Source organism: Schistocerca cancellata, chromosome 6, assembly GCF_023864275.1.
Source record: "Schistocerca cancellata isolate TAMUIC-IGC-003103 chromosome 6, iqSchCanc2.1, whole genome shotgun sequence".
Lineage (NCBI taxonomy): Eukaryota > Metazoa > Arthropoda > Insecta > Orthoptera > Acrididae > Schistocerca > Schistocerca cancellata.
The window spans coordinates 251,384,147-251,403,821 of record NC_064631.1 but is presented as its reverse complement, the minus strand read 5'-3'; positions in this window follow the sequence as shown (position 1 = coordinate 251,403,821).

The following is a 19,675-nucleotide window of genomic DNA, read 5'->3' as shown; positions in this document are numbered from 1 at the left end:
GTGTCAATTTATAACTAAATCTGAGGGGGGTGCGATGGGGAGGTTCTCTTGTGAGTAAATAGTAAGCTGTGTCCAGAGCGACAGAGAACTAGCGAGCCGCGGCCGCTTCCGGAGCGCGGGTGCCCTCCTGCCAGGTGCTGGCAACACGGCCACGCAACTACTCCACTTCGACCGCAGGGAGTGCTGAGCCGTGCTTACAACTCGCCTGGACGCTGCCTGGGACGTGTCAGCCGAGCGCAGACCCTGTCTGGAGAGCACGAGTGCCGAAACGGAACGACAATGCAGTAAGAACATTTCTCCGAAGGCTGGCACTGCAGGTAGACACAATTCAAGTGCAGGAAGTAATGAAAAAGTACTGCAGTCTGGCATCCGCAGTCTTGCGCGCACCGCTCATACTTGCAGAAATTATTCTGAGTATCATATGATAAGAAATGTCGCTTACTGGTTAGCTGTCCGCTTTTCTGTGACAGATTTTGTGATGGGTCTGTAATATTCGAAAATGACGTAAACAATTAACAACTTATCAACAACTTAATCTCATACCAACTGCTGAAACAAGATCTCAGTGCAAGTGCCACGACGACTGATGGAACCACCACGACGGCTCATGCAGCTTTACCTCGCTCTCTCTGGCATTTGTGTTGTTTGTTGCACAAAGAGACTAGGCAAGTACGGCGCTACCATCTAGTTCATCTTCAGTTTCTGCTGCTTATTTCATGTAACAGCGACTGTATGTAAATCCATAGGAAGAAATCAGTCGTGTCATGGGACCTCACCTCCCAATTCATTGACTGCCGGACAATAATATCAAAGTGTGTGGTGAGATGCTCTGTTGAAACCATACCTGTCCGAGTGTAAAGAGCTGTAGAGTCTCCAACGACTGCGACAGCTCATCTCGTATGAACGTGAAACACGGTAATGGGTTGGTAGAAATACGACCTCTTGGCACGTATTATACACTGTAACCCTGAAGTCGACAGAGAATAATTAGCTGTAGCGTATGTATACTATCTGATCAAAAATATGCAGATACACTATGTGTGGTGTCACCGCCAGACACCACACTTGCTAGGTGGTAGCCTTTAAGTCGGCCGCGGTCCGCTAGTATACGTCGGACCCGCGTGTCACCACTGTCAGTGATTGCAGACCGAGCGCCGCCACACGGCAGGTCTAGAGAGACGTCCTAGCACTCGCCCCAGTTGTACAGCCGACTTTGCTAGCGATGCTACACTGACAAATACGCTCTCATTTGCCGAGACGATAGTTAGCATAGCCTTCAGCTACGTTATTTGCTACGACCTAGCAAGGCGCCATTACCAGTTTATATTGAGATTGTAATTATGTATCATCAAGAGCGATGTTCTCCAATTATGGATTAAAGTTAAGTATTCCAGAAGCTATGTACTATTTTTGGCTACTATAATTCCTTGTCATTTTCCAGACCTCACGCCAGCCTGCGTGAGCTTAAACGCGTGCCTTTCGGCTTCCTCCAAACTCCGTGAATTGGCTCCTGCCAATTCACAACACTATGTAAGACAGAACAGCCCACTAGATGTCACGCGAGGTGGACCCTCCAATTTAATAGGTGGCGGGAAACACTGTGTTGTCAGTAGGGAAGCAGTATCTCCAGAATGGATCTCTCAGGAGAGATCAGTGACTTTAGACGTGGGCTAGTAACCTGATGTCTCTAAAGTAACAATTCCATCAGAGACATATCAGACTTTCTAGACCTGCCCTGTTCCATAGTTGGTGATATGAAGTGAAGTGCAAACGAAACGGAATGACCATAGCTATCCCGAGACCAGGCAGAACTCATGTAGTGACGGACAAGGATCGTCGGGCATTGCGGAGGCTGGTTGTAAGAAATCGCATGAATTCAACCGAAGGATTCAATCGTGAGTTCCAAATTGTAACCAGTAGTAACCTAGCTCAGTGACTGTGAGTTAGGAATTAAAAATAATGAATAGATCTGGTCGAGTAGCTGGTCTTGAACCACGCTTTTCTGTAGTCAAAGCTAAGTGACATTGGATGACTGGAAACGTGTGAATTTGAGTGATGAATCACTATACACTCCATGGCAAATCCGTTGGAAAGTTTTGGGTTTGGTAAACATTGCCTGCCATCATGTGTAGTTCCAACAGAGAAGTATGGAGGAGGAGTTGTTTCTATATGGGCTGTTTCTAGTGGCTATGGTGTTTTCCACTATACACTCTCAAGAAAATACTAAATGCGGAACGATTATAAGTTTTATCTCGTTATGTACTGTGTACTGTAGAAAAACTGTGATGAGACTATGAATGTTTGTATCACAGGCCAAAGCACCCTATTATCAGCATGTGTGAAGCAGTGGATTGTGAGAAACAACATCCTTGAAATGGTTTGGTCTGCCCATAATTCGGACTTGAAATTAAGGAACGCGTTTCGGATTAAATAGAACGTTGATTTCTCTGCAGATCTTAACGTCCATCACTGCATACTCTCACGGCTGAAATTCGTCCACACACATTTAGACACTTCATTGAAAGATTCCTCTGCGAGTTCAAGCTATCACGAAGGTGAAGGTTGGATATACACGATATTGATGTCCATTAATAGGTGACCGTATACTTTGTCAGATAGTGTACTGAATATGTACCAGATATAGCTCTTCACCCAAGTGGACACGTCAGCATGGCTCAAAGAGGCCTCGTCCATGAACAATGTAACGCGGTAGACATTTCAGCACAGCATTACTGCCGTATATTATCAATTGAAAAAACTAAACTCCTTGGATCGAAATGAATTACCTCCGTGCTACAGCCCTTTTTTGTGTGACTGATGCGCAATTGGTTTCTCATTCTAATCTCCTCACTGCAATTTCAAAGAGTGCACTTCATTGGCAAGCTGACGGGTGCTTACTGCCGAAGCTTGTCTCAGACGTTCCGTCACCATCTCCTTAAATTGTGTTGTACGAACCACTCTTTCTCTAGTACCTTGGCCAGATCAACGAAGCAAGAATATCTACGTTTCTCGCAAATTTCTATCTACAGCATTATGTTTCTTTCATTTTCCGTGTCGCGAAACATTTCTCTGTGCACACATTTGGCCTTCCAGGCATTAAATCCTACTGGAGCATACTTTCAATACACGTCTGCAACTTCTCATAACGAATAAAACTCCATCTTTGACAGCTTTACAAGAAATATAAACAACAGTAAATTCTCCATAGCACCTCACGTGGTGACCATTTGTAAGTTAACGAAACGTAAGCTGATTACAGGCACACACGAGGCATGCCTTGCTCACTGAAAACTTCGTACCTCCTAAGATAATCGTTTCCTTGTCTCAATAGACACACTTGGAGTTCCTTAACCATTTGCATAATTTTCACGTAACGAAGCTCTCCGGGAATGGTATCGGTTTTCTGCAGCGTAATTTCTCAGTTCAAGCTCAACTACTGACTCTTGATTAGTGGGAAGTGAACAAAGAGTTATGACGATCTTTACATGTAAATGAAGACAGCTAAATGAATGAAAAATCAAATCCCTTTTCTTCAATTTTCGTCTTACGAAAAAATTCTAAGAATGATTTTTCAAAACATTTTTCACCATTCGTTTTTTAATCAACTCAACAAATAATTGGAATGTGCATGTAAACAGTTTACACAGTTTTCTCCAGATGCGTATTAATGTCAGGAGTTGCTCTGATGGCACTGGTTTTCTTATTAGAAACCACTCCTCTTTAATGTCGTCCTACATTTATCGGTAATTGTATCTTATATGATTCTTCATGATTTCCAGGAGTTTTATCTTGTACTATTGAGTCTAAATGCAGACGGAGCTTTGCAATCACTTCTGAGAGTTTTCATGTACTGACAGAATACCTTTTTAAACACGTAGATTTGCGCCTGTTGTCATTCATGTACAAGATAAATGTTCATCTACTTTGTGTTCTTCTTAGAAATTTGTTAGGTTCGACATCACTATCGATTAACATACCATCTCAACGACAACAGAATCCTTCCAGAGAAGTTACTCTACAAATCTAGCACAGAAGACAGCAATGCGTTAAACACAAGCTTACTTGAAGCAGGATGTCAGCCTATAGCATCTGGTCCATGAAACTAAGTCGCTTACCTACGAGAGCGCTCATTTCAGAAATCAAGTGTGTCATATCAAATAAGGGTCCAGCACGAAACTTATATCAGTCACATTTCGAAAAATTGAAAGTATCTGCCCTCTCATGTATCGTCAAAAATTACTCTGATTTCGTGAAACGATTTGTTTTTGTATGATACTGAGTAATTTCTTCGATGCTAGCAAGCTTCTGAGATGGATCAGGAGAGTTATAAATTGCATGGAGCACCATCGTCATGATGTGGTACACGACCCGCAGAGTATGTATAATACACCGTTTACAGGGAACACAACAACAATACTCGAGCTTGGTCCCTTTCTCTCCGAACCAACGAACCAACAATTCTCTATACAAAGCGCAGGTGGTCGGCACAGTATTCCCTCTAAAGTCAAACTGCGGCACTGTGTTCGTCATAGTAATAACAGCCGTATCGCAGAGTCACAGCACTGAGAGGACAACGCGCAAGTGGTCAGTCGCTACGCACGTTGGAATCTGGCATCTTTGCTCTGAGCCGGAAGAAGCTGATTGGTGCCACATGATTCTGATTATGGCTTGGAAGAGGGCAAGGCTTGTCCCTGGCTCGTATGGCCGTTCGTGTTGTAAACACGATGAGAGGTCCACCATTGGTTGTGGAACTATGCAAACACGATCACATGTATCGATATCAGGCAACTGATATCCGTTGTTGCGTGGAGACCTGTATACCTTTCCATACATAACGACATTAGCTCTACGTATCTATGTGTCTCCGGCATGTTTGATAATTTGAACTACTCAACTTTCAATAGATCGATGTCTTGCTCTTCTCCTGCTTTGAGAATTAAGCAATGAATTTTTTCTGGTCGTTGAATGGGTAAAAATTCTAAGGACAGAAATTGGGACAATATGCTGACCATGTGACTTATCTTCCCTCCCCTAAACACCTGGCGTTGCAGAATGCAATCAAGTCGCGGGACTGTCCCCCCACTATTTCCCCGTCACTCATGCTAGAGGCTAGTGGTACAGAGCACCTCCAAAAATATCATTCAAATGCTGCAGCAGCACCTCATGGATGAATGAGATTTTACCGGTCGTTATGTGTACTACGTATTGTACAGAATTCAGGTCACACTTCCGTACGATGATTCGTCTTTTATCCAAACATCTCGTGCAAGAACAGGTATAGCATAAACCACAATTTAACCACCCAAAGTAAATACGTCAATTCAGTTTACTTGTAATGTTAAAAACATTCGCTAAGTGAAGCAAAGAGTGAACTGGAGATGGGGTAGGGGCGGAGTTGGGGGGGGGGGGGGGGGGGTTACAAATGTTTTCTTGTTAAACTTTCTGTAGCGCACTACAGAAGCAAAATATTTAAAATTTATATTGCGAAAACACTGTATGGTTTAGAGTATTCTTATCACATTACAATCTAGGTCTGTTAATCTATTTCCTTTCCAGATAGATTTATGAGAATAATGTAAATAGTTCAGACCATATTTTTCAGACGTAGCCTAACCGGTGATGACTATCTTACATAGAATGTTCCAGTTTGGAAAACAATTGTCAGAAACCCAGCAGGTGACAATGGCGGGCTTAGTCAGACTTGAAGAAACCGAGGCCGAGGACTCACAGCAAATACTACAATTTAAGATGCCACAGCAATCCTTTTCGGGTTATGATAGGATATTTGAGACTGGAACAGCTATATACAACTTAAGGATCAGCAATTCATCATGCATCGTGTAACAATTGACGTGTAACGTAAATAATTTTTATTTGTTTTGAGGCATTTCTTGGAGAATGTCATCTCTTTTAAGCAGAAAATTATTTCAAAATAATTTTAGTACGTAGATGTTCGCTCTTTTATTAAAGAAATATTTCAGATTGTCTAAGAAAAATGTAATGAAACGTCTGCGAACTGTAAATTTAGACCAACGATGTAAGGGAAATCATCCTGTGGCTGCAACGAATGGAATTGCATTTTCAGACATTTTCAAACGAAAGCGAGGAATGAAGCTTTGAAAGAAGATTACTGTTAACGAAGTAAGAATGAATGAAAAAGCTACTCCTTATGTTTCTGAACCAGACTGCCATAAAAATGCGAAGGAACTGTTAATCAGAACTCAGGGAGAAGTTGTAGTCTAATTCACAATCGATTTATTAATCATAAACAAGACAAGATAACAAAATTATTAAAGAATCATCATACAAAAAATGTTTATTTAACGAAAGCCTTACTAAAATGGGATCTATGGTGGACAAAGCGATCTGCTGGGGATCGACACACGACACTAACCAGAACACTACTCACTTTATTTCACTTCGTACACCTAAATCCAGGTTATGGCATCAAACTACGCCACCACCTAGCATCTATATTCTTTACTTTACTTTACATGTGGCAAGGGTCTTATCGACCATACGCCTGCTCTATGACCCTCTTCCACTTCTGCCGGTTCAATGCACTGTTTGTCCAGTTGCTGCTGTTGTTCATCCTCATTGTGTCCTCCCGAATGTTATACCGCCATTTGATTCTGGGTCTCCCTCTTCTTCTCATTTCATCTATTCTTCTGCTGAATGCCATTCTAGGTAGTTTATTCTACGTCATTCTTGCTATATGGCCTGCCAAATTCAACCTTCTCCTCTTGAGCACTTCGACGATGTTACGGTGTTTGTACAGCCCTCTTAATTCTTCATTTCTTCTTATTCTCCATTCCATGTTATTTTCGTCGTATACAGGTCCAAAAATTTTCCTTGGCACTTTTCTTTCGAACATTAACAGTTTTTCTTCATCTTTCTTTCTGAATATTAATGTTTCACATCCATATAACATCACTGGTATAATGGTCGATTGATATAAGCGGATTTTGAAGTTACTGCTAAGTGATCTTTTTCTTAGAATTTTCATGAAACTAAAAAGCGTCTAGTTTGCTGTTGATAAACGGGCATCTATTTCTATATCTGTTCTGTTGTTATTACTGAAAATACTTCCTAGGTACTTGAAGTGGTCAACAGTCTTGAAATTGAATCCATCTACAGTCAGAGGTGCATCTTGCCTGGTTTTCTTACTTACGGGCAGGTATTCAGTACTTTCTTCATTAACATGTAATCCTGTTTTCTCGGCAATTTTGTAGTAATTTTGCATCATTCTGATTAATTCTCTTTTGGAACTACTTATTAGTGCTACATCATCTGCATAAGCAAGTCTTGTACTGTTCACATCCTGTAGCTGGATCCCTTGTGGACTGGTTTTAGAAAATTCTCTATCAATCTTCTCTAGGACAAGGTTAAATAAAATAGTTGAAATGGCACCCCCTTGTCTCAATCCAGTCTACACCTTAAAATCTTCAGTTTCTCCTACCGGTGTCTGTATGCGACATAAAGTTTCATCGATACACATTTTAACCAATCTGATTAATTTTGATGGTATTTTAAATTCGTTCATTATATTTAGGAGTGTCTGTCGGTGTATGCCATCATAGGCCTTCTAAAATCTACGAATAATATGTGGACATCTACATTGAATTCCCACGCCTTCTCCATTACTTGTCTTAGGGTGAATAAGTGACCTAATGGGGATCTGTTTCTGCGGAAACCGCATTGGTAGTCCCCAATCAGTTCTTCTGTTATTGGTATCAGCCTATTTAATAGGCAGCTTGATAAGATTTTGTAGGTGACATCCAGTAAGGCACTTCCTCTGTTGTTATCACAAACTAGTGGATCATTCTTCTTAAATATGGGACACACAACTGCAGTTTTCCAGTCTACAGGAATGGTTTCCGTCTCCCAAATTGTTTCTATTAACGCCTGTATTTCCAGTTGTGGGCCTCCATTCTTTAATAACTCAGCGTATATCTTATCCTCGCCACAAGCCTTGTTATTCTTTAATTTCTTTATTGCTTGCTGTATTTCATTTACTGGTGGGGTAGTAACTATATCAGCTGTATCAATTGTATCAGGTTCTTCCAATTTAAAGTAAGAGTGTGGGTCATTGCAGTTGAGAAGTTGTGAAAAGGATGTCTTCCATCTGTTTTGTATGTCACTTTTGTCGGTCAATATTTTCCCATATTGATCCTTTATAAACTGTTCCGTTTTATTGAATTTACCAAAGGATTTTTTTATATTTTGATACATCTGCCTTGTCCTGTGATGGAAATCATCCTCTGCTTCTCTGATCATATATTTATAGCATTCCAGGTTGTATACATGGAAGAACCCTGGAGATAATAAAAGGTATCAGATAGATTATATAATGGTAAGACAGAGATTTAGGAACCAGGTTTTAAATTGTAAGACATTTACAGGGGCAGGTGTGGACTCTGACCACAATCTATTGGTTATGACCTGTAGATTAAAACTGAAGAAACTGCAAAAAGGTGGGAAGTTAAGGAGATGGGACCTCGATAAACTGAAAGAACCAGAGGTTGTAGAGAGTTTCAGGGAGAGCATAAGGGAACAATTGACAGGAATGGGGAAAGAAATACAGTAGAGGAAGAATGGGTAGCTTTGAGGGATGAAGTAGTGAAGGCAGCAGAGGATCAAGTAGGTAAAAAGACGAGGGCTAGTAGAAATCCTTGGGTAACAGAAGAAATATTGAATTTAATTGATGAAAGGAGAAAATATAAAAATGCAGTAAATGAAGGAGGCTAAAAGGAATACAAACGTCTCAAAAATGAGATCGACAGGAAGTGCAAAATGGCTAAGCAGGGACGGCTAGAGGACAAATGTATGGATATAGAGGCTTATCTCACTAGGGGTAAGATAGATACTGCCTACAGGAAAATTAAAGAGACCTTTGGAGAAAAGAGAGCCACTTGTATGAATATCAAGAGCTCAGATGGAAACCCAGTTCTAAGCAAAGAAGGGAAAGCAGAAAGGTGGAAGGAGTATATAGAGGGTCTATACAAGGGCGATGTACTTGAGGACAATATTATGGAAATGGAAGAGGATGTAGATGAAGATGAAATGGGAGATACGATACTGCGTGAAGAGTTTGACAGAGCACTGACAGACCCGAGTCTAAACAAGGCCCCCGGAGTAGACAACATTCCATTGGAACTACTGACGGCCTTGGGAGAGTCAGTCCTGACAAAACTCTACCACCCGTTGAGCAAGATGTATGAAACAGGCGAAATACCCTCAGACTTCAAGAAGAATATAATAATTCCAATCCCAAAGAAAGCAGGTGTTGACAGATGTGAAAATTACCGAACAATCAGTTTAATAAGCCACAGCTGCAACATACTAACACGAATTCTTTACAGACGAATGGATAAACTAGTAGAAGCCGACCTCGGGGAAGATCAGTTTGGATTCCGTGGAAATAATGGAACACGTGAGCCAATACTGACCTTACGACTTATCTTAGAAGAAAGATTAAGGAAAGGCAAACCTACGTTTCCAGCATTTGTAGACTTGGAGAAAGCTTTTGCAATGTTGACTGGAATACTCTCTTTCAAATTCTAAAGGTGGCAGGGGTAAAATACAGGGAGCGAATGGCTATTTACAATTTGTACAGAAACCAGATGGCAGTTATAAGAGTCGAGGGACATGAAAGGGAAGCAGTGGTTGGGAAGGGAGTGAGACAGGGTTGTAGCCTCTCCCCGATGTTATTCAATCTGTATATTGAACAAGCAGGAAAGGAAACAAAAGAAAAATTCGGAGTAGGTATTAAAATCCATGGAGAAGAAATAAAAACTTTGAGGTTCGCCTATGACGTAATTCTGTCAGAGACAGCAAAGGACTTGGAAGAGCAGTTGAACGGAATGGATGGTGTCTTGAAGGGAGGATATAAATGAACATCAAAAAAAGCAAAACGAGGATAATGGAATGTAGTCGAATTAAGTCGGGTGATGTTGAGGGTATTAGATTAGGAAATGAGACACTTAAAGTAGTAAAGGACTTTTTCTATTTGGGGAGCAAAATAACCGATGATGGTCGAAGTAGAGAGGATATGAAATGTAGACTGGCAATGGCAAGGAAAGCGTTTCTGGAGAAGAGAAATTTGTTAACATCGAGTATAGATTTAAGTATCAGGAAGTCATTTCTAAAAAGTATTTGTATGGAGTGTAGCCATGTATGGAAGTGAAACATGGACGGTAAATAGTTTGGACAAGAAGAGAATAGAAGCTTTCGAAACGTGGTGCTACAGAAGAATGCTCAAGATTAGATGGGTAGATCACATAACTAATGAGGAATAATTGAATAGGATTCGGGAGAAGAGAAGTTTGTGGCACAACTTGACCAGAAGAAGGGATCGGTTGGTAGGACATATTCTGAGGCATCAAGGGATCACCGATTTAGTATTTGAGGGCAGCGTGGAGGGTAAAAATGGTAGGGGGAGACCAAGAGATGAATACACTAAGCAGATTCAGAAGGATGTAGGTTGCAGTAGGTACTGGGAGAAGAAGAAGCTTGCACAGGATAGAGTAGCATGGAGAGCTGCATCAAACCAGTCTCAGGACTGAAGACCGCAACAACAACAACTTTCCTCTTGTCTTAGAGTTCTTTGCGTTTCTTGGCGCAGTTTACAGTATCTTTCGTTCAATGTCATATTGCCCCTTTCTTTAATCCATGAACTCCTCGCATTTCCTCATTCCAGCACTTTTTCTTGACACTTTGTGTTAAACCAAATTTTATTAGGTCGTTTTCTTTCACCTATGATTTTGGAAGCTGCTTCTTGAATACAGCCCTTCAGGTGTCTCCATCTGCTTTCGACATCCTGTGTTTCTGCATTGGTCAGTCTCGGTTTTATTGGGTTGCTTTTAATTTCTTTTGTAAAATTTTCTTTTATATCTTCTTTCACCAGGTTTCCTATGTTACGTCTTGTAATTTCTTCTCTATTTCTATCTACTTTCCTTTTGAGTTTCACTTTCATTTTTGATATTATTAACATGTGGTCTGTGTCACAATCCGCTCCCCTAAAGGTTCTGACATCTTTAATGATATTTTGGAATCGTTTCTGGATAGCTACATGACCTATTTGATTGACTACCTTTCCATCAGGTGATATCCATGTTCCTAAATGAATGCGCTTATGTTGAACTTTTGTGCGGCTTCTCATGAGGCCATTTGTCATTGCAAAGTTTATAAGTCGAACCCCATTCTCTGAACTTTCCTCGTGTAAGCTAAAATTTCCGATGGTTGGCTTGTAGATTTCTTCCTTTCCTACTTTGGCGTTAAAATCTCCTAACACTATTTTCACATTGTGCCTACTTAATAAGTAGTACGTTTGTTCCAGTTGGCTGTAGAATTCTTCTTTCGTATTCTCATCCTTATCTTCTTTGGGTGCGTGTGGATTTAGAAATGTAATGTCTAACCACTGCGTCTGAATAGTGATTTATGATATACGGTTATTAACATGTTTGAACTCCCTTATTGAGTCATCTATTGATTTATGAATGTAGAAAACGGTTCCAAATTCATGGCGCTGACCGCAGTCTCCATACATTATTGTCCCGTCTGCTATTTTCTGTGAACCTGTTCCCTGCCATCTTACTTCATGGAGAGCTACCAGTTGCACTGTATATTTTCTTAATTCGTTTGCTAGTACTTGGGCAGTTTCAGGACGATACAGGCTTCTAATATTACATGATCCAAAAGTGAAATCCTTGTAGCTTTGGCAGTTTTTGTTCCAGCAAATCCCCTCCTGTTTCCGAGGCTGGCATTGAGTATCCTCACCGTTTCCTTTCTTTTACATGAGTGGGTTGGTAGCCCTCTGCACAACCCCAAACCTGGAGGACCAGGAGTCTTGATTTTGGGGTACTCTACCCCTAGGAGGGTTGCCGTCACCGCGGCTGAGCGAGCCTCTCCTGCATCTATATTCTGCCATACAAAAAAAGGAAAAATATGGTTCAAAAGAACAGGGTGCTGAGAAATAGATATTAAAGCCCTACAACGCAGCAGTGAATACTTTACCATCCTACTGGTCAAGACGGCACACTACGATGCGTTCGGCGACTGAAGTCATGGACGGCGGAAAACTTTTATTAAATGCGCGTTCCCGAAAAATGCAAGTACGTGGTCTCGTGTTCGGTTAATTCAGAACCCAGGTACTTTCCTAAGAGCCTCTGAAACCCCGACGGATTCCAGTGTGCAGGTAGACCCATTTGATCGTCTGCCAAACCAATTCGACTCCATGCCATGACTGTGCGTGTCGGAATACGTCAAATGTTTACCCGGCTGACCCAAGACAAATAAGTACACCCACGTGTCACTTGTTGTGACTGTGATGATATAAGCAGTACCTCTGATGGTTCAGAAGGTGACTGGCACAGGCTCTAAGTCGCGCCCTAGTAAAGGACACAAGTCTCACCGTTTAGTCAGATACCTCCAGTTCTTTACTAGCAAAGTGCCAGTATAAGAGACTTGTACAAGAGTGACAATCTCCCTTTATTAGTGTTGCCTCCTCAGTTTGGTTCCAAAAGCACATTTTTTTTTTACTTCCCCTAATTTCGCACAAGCCAGTCACGAGCTGGAGCTCGGCATTCTAAGCTCAGTGAATGGTCTTTGCATTGCAAATTGATTTGACCCATCAGAGACTTTAAGTTAATTGGCAGAAAACGGAAAGAAATTCAGCTTTGTGGCCTCTTTCCCACACGTTTGCCATGTCTTTTGCTAACACAATACAGGGTGGAAGCACAACCCTCCATAAACAGCTTGTCATCTCCCCTGTTGCGTCCATTTCAAAGTTTGCAAATAACGGCCATAAACTCACATTGACAAAAGATGTTTTGAAACAGAGTCTGCATGTCTGGGCGCCAGTTCCCTGTCCCACTGACTTTTGCAGAATGTTTACATTTCTTTTGGCGGCTTGCTCGCTAACAAGGCCTACAATGCGCTGTCAGCAACTTTTCGGCGCTAGCCCATATACCTGGACGTCTGGCGCCAAAGCTTAATGTGTTTCTGCTCAATGCGACCGTGGCACGGTCCGTCTGGAAATGTCTCCTAACCATTCTCTAGAAAAGCACACACTTTGTCGCCCACCAACGCTTTTACTGCAGTCTTTTAAGTCTGCACGCTGTTCCTTTGAACGCAGGTAAAGCTTATCGTATTTGTTTCCCTAGAGCACACAAAGAAGACCATAAACTGCTGCCCACCATTTCATCACAATGTATGAAATCAAATCGCCATAGATCGTATTCCCTACACCAAATCAGAAGTGAGAGTGCTCTGCATTCTCTCAGCTTCTCTGAGAAAACTGAAACATACTTCTTCTCTTTTTCATCAAATTCAGCAGTTTATTGGTCTCTGTGTTAGATATAGATTTGATTTATAATGAAATGTTATAAACGGGTTAGATTATTGTTTTCATTTATTAATTCAACTATTAAATTGTAAATAAATTATGGTTTTTGTAATATTTGTTTGAGAAAAGCAACCGCGAGCTCAGCAGAAAGTGGTAAAGAGACATAATGTGCCGAATGCAGTTCTCATTCAGCAACTGATTTCATTCTACTATAAGCAATGTGTGTCCCTCATGTTATTTTTGGATCATGTGATGGTGATTTGAGAGCTTTTTGGGTAAATGAAAAATAAGTACGTTCTGCCCATGTGAATCTGCTGCTCTCGCTTCTGTCAGATACAGACCCCAAAGAACCGATGGTGGTGTTAAAATACTAGGGTTTCTAAATGACAAAAACTACGGGAGCCCGTTTTATTCTGAAATAATTGCATTCTCTTTATTTGCTTATCAGATTCAGACCACCAATAATGACTGTTGCTCTATTGCGCAATGAGAGAGAAATTAAATTCATTGGACAGCCTCATTTTCACAAAATGCGACTACTTTATTCAATTAGTGGAGCAAAACGCAACAGCTGATTCAGGCTCCTACCGAATTTTAACTCCTGCCTGCGACCCTATGACTATTTCTTATTCTGCTGTTAAATGTATGTAACGAGATATTTCTAGTCATATGTCTATGTCGTTGCTGCTAGACATAGATTTTTTTCAGTGTTTCAAGAAGTCAAATCATGTGTGTTATTCAACTACAGGATCGAATTAGGGAATGTCAACTTCAGTAAGAAAATGACCAACGTAACAAATTTTACGCAGATTCTCTAATTTACGATTTTCTTATTGAGCCGTGCGTGGCTCGTGCTTGTGACATATCTTATTTTACGTCCTGTTTTTTTTCCGTGCTTCCATTTCGTTATGATAGTTTCAGTTTCTGTTGTCACTGAATGGTGGTTTGTCTGCCCGAGAGGAGCAGCAGCAGCGCTTATCGGTATAGCCCTCACATGTTATCTTTGCTGCACCGCTATTACTTCCCGGTTGTCATCTGTTGTGAGGGTCAGTTGGAACGTGCCTGGAGTGCAGTTGGAATACGGCACTAGTTCAGTCGGTTTGGAGCAACAGTGAGGCCTGCATGTCCATGGGTTGCCCGACCGTTGCCCCCACACATCACTTAAGCCGGATACAGTCATCGTCGGTCGTCGGTCGATCGTCCTACCGGACGACGTGTATTGGTTCGCCAGTCGCTTATGGGTTGGCTGTGTGAATCGACTCCCGATTGGTCTTCGTGATTGCACAGCCACTGCTTAGTGTCATTCAAGTCTTCATGGAAGTGTTAGTCAAACTGTGTGTGTAATTGGTGTCATTTCCACTGACAACGTTTTTTAAATGTTGACGGCGTACTGGCAGTGAGTCGGTCGTATGGAGCGGATCAGCAAGCAAGGCTCCATGCGGAGCAGTCGGCCAGGCCGCTGGCGGTCTCTATGCAGTGTCAGAGTGTGTGGGGGCTGTTCAGAGCGCAACGAGGTTCGTGGCTCACCGACCCAGAACATGAAAGTTAAGTGGTGGTTTTAATTACCGAGTCCACGTATGTTCACGTTGTCCTGGTGGTTGGTGGTTCACTGTTGGTGGTATTCCTGGGAGCAACAGCGAGTGTTCGAGTTGGTGGAGATTTAGCCGCCGTGTGGTAGCATTAACGATATTTGTCGATTTGAAATTTAAGCGCACCAGCGGAATTTTTCGCCTTGTGTTAGTGCTCCGGTTACCTGCCATGGTTGCTGACGTAAATTCAGACAGTGTCATTTCCTCGCGTGTTGTCACTGTCCAACATGGTGTGTAGTTTTTGACAGCTTAATGTATATTTGGTTGTGGGCGGCTGAGTCTGTAACGTCTTGGCTTTGGAATCCTTGTATACTGGTCGGTGGTTAGCAAGTCGCCTTGTCGGTGGGTCCCTGACTGTCTCTTAGTTGTGTTGGCAGCTGATCGAGTATAGTTGGGCCGACTTCTTGTCTCATCTAAGCGAACGTTAAGATTTCAAGGACAGACCGAGCCCCCTGGAAAATTCTGAGCGCCGTTGCGTATAATGCCTTCTTATTAGCGTTTAATTCTGTATTTTTTATGGCTCATAGCCGATAGTTAGAATTTGTATGCTTGTAATTGTGTTTTTTAAAAAAAGGCCTTCAGCCGTTTTAAAAGTGAGTTTTTCTAAATAGTGCAAGTCTTACGTTGTCTGAAGATAAAGCTTGGGCCTTCTGCCTGTTGAAAATTTATTGTGTTGTTTTAAAAGCATCGGCCTTCAGCCGCTTTAGGTTTTAAGGGTCCTTCTTATCAAGTATTGCACATTTGAGCATAAAGCTGTGGGCTTTCTGCCTGTTGAAAATTGATTGTAGCTATGTTGTTCTTTAAATTTATGGACCTTCAGCCTCTTTTAAAAACTTAATCTATCTGACTAGTCAAATCTTACATCGCTTGGCCTTAAATACTATTTAAGGTTAAAGCCTAGAGCCTTCTGTCTAAAAAAAATAAATAACTAAATAAATAATTATAGTAGTTGTATTTAATTCATGGGCATTCAGTCGTTTTAGAATTTAAGACGCTTTCTGTCGATAGTCAAGCTTAGAAGTTGCGCTGTAATGTTTGGACAACTAAATAAAGTGTTATGTTTGGAGTGTAACTGATAGCCACCCATTCTGGCCTCCTTCCATATTTCCTACTACTTGTCCTGTCCTGCGGGTTTAGCAGGGTGTTTCACTTATCATGCACTCTTCGGAAAGTAACTTAGAGAAGGGTCTGGTTAGCCTAGCAAACCTTCTTTACAAAACTGTCTGCCATTAATTTAGGCATATTTAGGCATAAAAACAACACACCTATCTGCTGAGGCATTACAGTGTGAGGTAGCAGTAGTATTCACTGCCTGTCAACAACCAGCACGGACAAGCGACCGGCGCGGTCTGATCCGGAAAACACAGGGTGAGGACGCCACTCGACTGAAGCAATCAGTAAACAAGTTTAGAGAAGCCAAATTACAATATTTTCATGCTGTGGCGACAGGTCACTGACGAGGAAATTGTTTCCAATGGAATGTACGTTTTAATTACTGTGAAAAGAAAGCATAGAGGGATGAGATGTGCAAAACGAAGCACAACTGGCAAAAAATCAGAAATTGGATAACCATAAAAAGTCAAACATCGTTCGTAGCCAACACGCGTACATTCAAAAGCTTTCACGGACGAAGCGTCGACCGAATGCTACCTTCTCTGTAGATAACAAGTTTTCTGTCATTTTTGGAGTCAACAAAGCGCCAATCAATTTTCAGATTGACAAAGGGTCATCAGTTTTAATTGCAAGCCTACAGACATATCGAAAACTAGGATCGCCAAAATTAAATGTCTTTCGAAATTCCCTGTTCATTTACAGCAATCATGAAATTCCCGTGAAAGAACAATTTTCAACAGAAGTTACATAACAATTTGCGGATCGGGCTGCATTCGTCACTGTAAATTCAAATAAAGCAAATAATTTACTAGTATTCGGTCTCTTATAACGTTCTCTATGTAAAGTTAGACCAGCTATTGTAAAAATATGGTGATATTTTTTCAGAAGCAACAAGCAGTAGAAACTGTTGCAGGCATACACTACGCTGAAGTTGTCTCCAGTATCGAAATTTTGCAAAGCGCGCAACATTCCTTTTGCTAAACTAAAGCAGGAACTAAACACAGTGAAGTTGTCGAAACCGTATCCAGTAGCCAACCGACAACGCCGAGTGAAGCTGTACAGAAACTGAATGTTTCACTGCACATCTGCAGTTTCAAAGGGACGCTTAATGTTATTGACTCACATTCTATTTAGAAGTCAGCAGAGCTGACGTCAAAATTACCTGGTGGTGCGTACTTTCCCAAACTGGATCTTAAAGAACCATATTTGAAGACATACAGAGATTTAAGATGGTAAATACTCTATTTAGTCTATACTGTTACAAAACTTTATCCTTCGGAATAGTCAGTGACCCAGTTTGCTCCAGCAGTATTGGAAACAAAAATATTTGGAAAGTTTCAATCCCTTTAAACTACCTCGACGACATAACTCTCTCAAGAACAACTAAACAGTAACTCCTACAGAACCTGTAATATCTTTTCACAATGCACTGAAAATTTGAAGTACAAGAAAGGTATGTACATATTTTTTCATCGCGAAGTGCTATACTTAGGACACATGCTGTCTGCACACAGCATCAAGCCGATGCATAACATACTGGAGCCATAAAAACCTTACATCTCCCAAGGACTTCTACCAGTTAAGTGCTTGATAAGACAATTACATTATTGTAGGAACTTCGTCTGTCAACGAGCCACTGCACAAGTTATTGTGTAACGGTACCGAATGGAACTGGAACGATGAGTGTCCAACAAAGAAAAACAATTTTTGCTTCACGTCAAATAGCTTACGATGTATGATCCGAATGAAATGCTCACAATTTCTGTAGATGCTTAAAAGTATGACATAGGTGCCATTCTGGCACATCGACAGCATGATTCTTAACGTTCAGTTGCGTTCCTTTGAAGATTTCGACAGTGGCGCAGAGAAATTACTGTCAGACAGAGAAGGAGGTTCTCGCGATTACATCTGCAACGAAGAAATACCATAGTTACATTTTCGGATGTAACTATACTCTCCTAACAGATCACAAAAACTTTAGTGTCTATCTTTGAATCGAACATTACAGTCCTACATCGACAGATCACCTTTTGCTGCGTTGGGCGCTACGTCTGTCGAATTACGACTAGCAACTTGCATTGCAGTCAATAGCACAACAAGTGAACACAGATTTGCTTTCATGACAGCCAACAGGTGAAGACAGAAATTTTGACTCCTCAACTGATGTTTGCTTTACAACGGTGATCAATAGCAAAAATTCCATGAAAAATTTGATTGCAAAGATTACATCTAAGGATCGTATTTTGTCTGAGATCAAACAACAAATTTGTACAGAATGGCCTCATGAAGCGAACTTACTTACGCTGCCAAACTTATTTGAATGTGACACAATAGTGTCATTCTGGTAGATTAAGAACCAGTAATGACGCGAATCGTTATTCCTGAGATGCTTAAATCCAAGGTACCACAGATGCAACATCAATGTTACTGGAGCACAGTGCCCACCAGACGCAATGCCAGAGAGCATGGTTACTGGAAAAGAAGTGACGAAGACATTCGAGTGATACTGGCTAAATGCCAGTTATGTCAAAAATACCGGTCAGCTCAGCCTCCACAATATTTCCCATGGCCACAGGGATCAGAACCTTGGTCACGTCTAGGTACCGATTTTGCAGGACTGTTTCTCGAAAGCTACCGCTTATTCTCATTTACGCTTTCTCAAAATTTTCATATGTGATACTCGTATCACAGATATCGTCAATAAAGACTACTGAGGCTTTGTCAAAAGTCTTATCTGTGGACGGACTGCCAAAATCTATTAACACTAACAGTGGTACTCAATTTTATTCTTAATATGAGCTACTAGAGAAACCAATGGCGTTTCACACTTTAATACTGTACTGTTCCATCAAAGACCAGTGGCGTCCCTGAAAGATTCGCACAAACTTTCAAGTTTCACATGACGAAGCTTGTTCAAAAACTCAATAAAGACAACGCATTATTGATCTTCCTCTCTTGGTATGGAACCACTCCATATGATACACAATCTCCCTTGAGAAACTACCGCAACGCACATTAACCTCGCAGTACCAAGGGGAGAATGGGGTGGGGGTACAAAATATTGTTATCTAATCACTTACCTTATATTTCAAAATATTGAAAATTTTTCTCATTGCTTTAAACATTTATTTTACCAGATTCCGTAATTGTTTTAAGTTTTTCAGTGAAACATAGCCCAAAATGTAAGTCTTAGTAGTGGATGAAACGTTTTACAAGTCAACGAAAATTAGCGAAGTTTCATTTTATTTTAAATTTTTCTAGCGGTCATTAAGTATCATCTTTGGTATTTGAAAATGCATTGAGATTGCGAAGATCCTTTCAAAAAAATATTTTTAGTAGCTGGACCCTGTTGACATACCATTACTCATTTAAAAAGTGTGTTGTTAACAAAAGTTTGCTTTTTTCTCAATTTATTGTGGTAAGAATAAATTTCCGTAATCGCCCCGGCGGTTAGTACTACACCTTACGGAAAATACGTTGATACTGAGTGCTAGGTTTTAGATCAATTTAAAAGCCACTCGTGCACCCAGAAACCGTACTTCGACGACAGTCAAATCAAAAATTATTTAAACTGAATGATCGGATATTCATTAATATGTAATGTTTAAGTCAAATATTCATGTAGAAT